The following is a 4,908-nucleotide window of genomic DNA, read 5'->3' as shown; positions in this document are numbered from 1 at the left end:
CCGTCCAAAAAGTGGGGGACGATGTCTGAGTTTCAACTTTAACAGCTCATTAGCATCGTAGAGAACCGGTTTTGCGATTCAGTTCAGAGGAAACCGACCAAGAACAGAATACCACTGAGACCTCTAAAACCCACGCCGTTTGAATGGAGTGGATCGATATGAACATATCGGCAAGTAGATGCAAAGGCAGCTTGCTAAAGAAAGCAGATCAAGGTGACAGTGAACGATAGCAGAGGATGGTTTCGATCCATCGACCTCTGGGTTATGGGCCCAGCACGCTCCCGCTGCGCCACCCTGCTGCCGCTTGGTGAGCTGGTTGCACAGAACACTTCAGGCTTTTGTCTGGCACGCGGCAGGCACCTTCGAGCCTGATGTCAAAGACCTCCACTGCTGTCGTGTGATATGCTGTTTCGCAGACGTATGGAGGCTGTGTCAATATAAACTTTTTTCTAAATTCCCACATTCTGTCGGTCGAACTGTGATTTCACACTGAATCACAACATGTGTCACAGCGCAGACGGAGGCTCTGCGGCCCACCTTCGCTCTGCTGGTTCTACACTTAAACAAACGTGTGACTCTAGTCGTTTCATTCTCTCGCCTTCTCAGCGTAAATCTGCACATCTGAACGTGACCACCGAATTCCCTTTTGGGTCCATTGAATCTTCCTCTTTGTCAATGTCAGACAGGGACTTATTGACCCTCACCACTCCCTGTACGAAAACGTTCTTCCTAATGTCACTTTTACTTCTTTTCCTCGTGACTTAAAATTCTGCCGAATGGTTATGGATCCTTTCAGGCGTGGGAGCATTTTCACAATATTATTTCCTGTTTCTAGGTCCCTCATGACTTGGAAAAGTTCGGTTCTCCGAGGAAAGCTGTCCCAATTTTCCAATCTACCTTGATTGCTGACATTCCTCAAACACCGCACCACTCACGTCAACCTGTTGAGCACTATGGTAAAAACAATGACTGCAGATGCTGGAAACCAGATTCTGGATTAGTGGTGCTGGAAGAGCACAGCAGTTCAGGCAGCATCCAAGTAGCTTGTTGAACACGATCTCCAACCATTTCATTTCTCTGTTTTCTGCCTCATTCGTACTCCAGGCAGCCCACGCTCGTCTCACGAAGGTGCTTTTGGAGAAAGTTAATCAGGCAGTTTTGCACAAGTCAAGTTAAAAAACCAGGGCTCGTCCGGGATTTGAACCCGGGACCTGTCGCAAACCAGCGCAGGAACAGATCCTAAGCGAGAATCATACGCCTAGACCAACGAGCGAGAAAGCGCGCGTGCTGGAAATGCCCCACACCTCTTGAGCGATCTGAGACATGCTCAGTATGAAATACATTTGAGATTGCTCTCAGAATTGCAAGCGGCAAAGACTTTCCTGAACAGCTGCTTCTCATCCAGTCTCCCTGCTGCTATTTCATTCCACTGCATTCGCTGCTCACAGTGTCGTTTCCCCAACGTAGCATGAAGCATAAACTGGGTGACTGCTTCGCAGAACATCCCGCTTCTGCCGCAGAAACTCAAGGCCCTGACTTTGCGGTTGCCTGCCACTTTAACACATCACCCTGTTCCCTCGCCAACATCCCTGTCTCAGGCTTGCAGCAGTGTTCTAGCTCCAGATGAAAGAACAACATCTCATTTTCCACTTGGAGCCCTTCTAGCCCTCCGGTCTTCAATATCGAGTTCTATAACTATAGGGCCTGAACTCCCCCATGTCCTTGACCCCTACCACACAAACGACTCCTGTTTATCACCTCGTCTGCTATGACACACGACGTTTTGTTAACGACTAACAGTCTCCATTAACAGTTATTCGCCCTCTCACGAGGATCGTTATTCACTCCTACGTCCTTCATATTGTTCTTTCTCTGAGCTGGCGGCAAACACAGCAATGAACATTGGAGACTCTGAGCCAGCTGAAACTTGCTCAGTGTGAAGTACATTCCACATTGCTGCAAGAATTGCAAGCAGCAAAGCCTTTCCAGAACATCTGCTTGTCATTCTGTCCCCGGGGGGCTGATGTTTGTCTCATCCCCAGGAACTGGACTATCTCCACTGGCGGATAATTAAGCCAGTTTATTTCTACTTGCACGTTGTTCTGGGGGGAGGGGGGTGGGGGAATGTAGGGTTGGGGGAGGGTAGGAGTCCATTCGCTCTTCTGCTCTCTCTCCCTCTTTCTCTCTCTCTCTGAAACTCTTGGGGTGAGAGGTGTCAGTTACATTAATGCTGGGAACATGAACAACTTTGATTGTGAACTTTCTCCAAAGGTCTGTTATCGGAGAGACAGAAAGATGCTGTGCTGGCAGGACAGAGAGAAATGAACACCGAGGACTCTTCGCCCAGGTAAATTCACATTGTTGTGCAGCCTGCATGGTGTTCAGAAATCGTCTTCACGCAGCAATCTTACGGAAAGTCTATTGCAAAGTGGGCATCGCTTTCTTTGCTGCGACCGCGCAGCAGTTAACATCTGAGCCCCAAGTGTCCCAGATGAAGAGAATCCGTGTGAAACCTTCACTCACTGAGAGTCATCCCCACGGCCCTGAGCTGAGGGACTAGCAGGCGGTCCAACACGGAAGGGACGGTTAGAATTGAACCATTTTTGCTCCCTCAGCCTGTCTGTCCCAGAGACAGGCAGTGGGACGGCATAAACACGTAGCCTCATTCTCGCGCAGACAGAAGCCGTTCAGCCCATCAACCCACGGCGATTCTCTGTCAGTTGCCTCTCTCTGAAGTTATTCACAATCGGTGATCTGTCCTAATCGTGGGGGAATGTGTCTGAGTCATAATGCGGTTTCTGACATGCCGACCGTCTTATCACTCACGTCCGAACCGGCGTGGTGAATTATTGCAGGGAATGGACAAAAACGTAAGGAATGCGTTTCAACTTTATCAGCTCATTGACATCTCAGAAAAGTGGTTTTCCGATTCAATTGAGAGGAACTCGACGGAGAGCAGGAGAAGACCACTCAGACGTCCAGAAGCGAGTCACTTCACTTGCGTGAATTTGGCGAGTGTATCAGTATGATACATGTCACTCAGACACTCGAAGTTTTGGGGAGCAGATGCAAAGGCAAGATATTGAACAGGGCCTCACTGCAAAGGAAAGCTACTCAACGAGAGTTTGAGCCATGGCAACAAACGATGGCATCGATCTAGGGGCCTCTGGGTTGTGGGGCCCACACGCTTTCGCTGCGCCACTCTGCGTTTGGTGTGCCCAGTGTTTTCCTCAGAACCCTTCAGCTTTTCGACAGGCGTCTGGCATGCACGTTCCAGACTCATATCAAAGATCTCCACGGCGCTTATGTAATATACTGCTGTCCAGAGGTGTGGAGGCTGTGTTGATATGAACATTCTGTTGGTCGAACAAGACCATCGAATTTAATTGTGTGTCCATTGAATCTGCCCTTTTGTCACAGTCAGACAGGGATTTACTGACCCTAACCATTCCCTGTAAGAAAACGTTCTTCCGAATGTCACTTTTACTTCTTTTCCTCGTGACTTTAAAACGCTGCCGAATCGTTCCTGAACCTTTCAGACGTGGGAACAATTTCACGACATTATTTCCAATCTCTAGACCCCTCATGACTTGGAAAGCTTGCCACGCCGGATTTCAAACTTCTGTTCTCTGGGGAGAGCTGTCCCAGTTTTCCAAACTACCTTCATTGCTGACCTTCCTCAAACACGGGACCACTCACGTCAACCTGTTGAACGTTATCTCCAATCATTTCACTTCCCCGCTTCCTGTCCCATTCGTACTCCAGGGAGCCCAGCCTCGTTTAACGAAGGTGCTTTTTGAGAAGTTTAATCGGGCATTTTTGCACAAGTCAAGTTAAGAAAGCCGGGATCTCTCGCAAGACTGCGCGGTAGAAGACTCAATGCAAGAATCATACCCCGAGACCAACGAGCCACAGGCCGCTGGCTCCAGCACCTCCTGAACCAGCTGAGACTTGCTCAGTGTGAAATACATTCGCCATTGTTCTCAGAATTGCAAGCAGCAAAAGAGTTTCCAGAACAGTGCTTCTCATTCTGTCTCCCTGCTCATTTTGTTCATTTTCAAATGAACAAAACCAGCAGGTCTAGTCCATCTGTGGAGAGAAAGGAGAGATAATGTTTTGAGCCCAACGATCCGTCTTCGGAACTGATGGGATGTGTGGGCGGGTAAAGACCGTGGAAGAAGGTGGATAGGTTCTAAAATGATTGAACTCGGTGTTGGGTCCTGAAGGCAGCACGCTCTCTCCGTAGAAAATGAGGTTTCGCTCTTCCAGGGTGCGCTGTGCATTGTGGGAGCACTGCAGCAGATCAGAGACTGAAATGGGGTCATGGGAACACAGTGGGAGGTTGAAGTGACAGGAAACTGGAAGCTGACGGTTTATGGGAGAAAGGACACAGAACGGGGGATGTGCTACAAAAGTGTATAGAAAAGCCATGTCCCAAGACCAGACCCTGAACTATAACACCTAAACACAGACAAGAGAAGCTGCATTAGGACGCTGTTCAAAAGGGCGACAACACACTGCAGCACTGCCGACCTGTGAAGGGAAGAAGAACACGTCTACAGAGGCTTCACCAAGAATGGATATCACCGCAAGTTCGTCCACAATTGCCAAGCAGACAAACAACGGGACGAGGATCTGCCACGACCCAACACACTCACCACTTTACCTTATATAATAAACCTCACAGAACTAATAGCCAGATATCTCCGACCACTCGGATTCATGATAGCCCATAAACTGACAGCCACGCTCAGACAACAACTCACCAGAACAAAAGACCCAACCACATCATGTGGAAAAAATATATAGTTTACAAGATTCCATGCAAAGGCTGCACGAAAACTATACAGTACAGGACAAACAGGCAGACAACTAGCAATCAGTAACCATAAACACCATCTACCCATT

General features: G+C 48.6%; 1 non-coding gene across 1 annotated transcript; it reads right to left on the bottom strand.

Annotated features, from left to right (window-relative positions):
* Positions 1-227: 227 nt before the first annotated feature.
* trnam-cau (transfer RNA methionine (anticodon CAU)) lies at positions 228-299 on the bottom strand. The gene has a single exon. It is a non-coding gene; the product is annotated as a tRNA-Met (tRNA).
* Positions 300-4,908: the final 4,609 nt, after the last annotated feature.

This window comes from Chiloscyllium punctatum, chromosome 36 (assembly GCF_047496795.1).
Source record: "Chiloscyllium punctatum isolate Juve2018m chromosome 36, sChiPun1.3, whole genome shotgun sequence".
NCBI lineage: Eukaryota > Metazoa > Chordata > Chondrichthyes > Orectolobiformes > Hemiscylliidae > Chiloscyllium > Chiloscyllium punctatum.
This window is presented reverse-complemented; position numbering and strand designations above follow the sequence as displayed.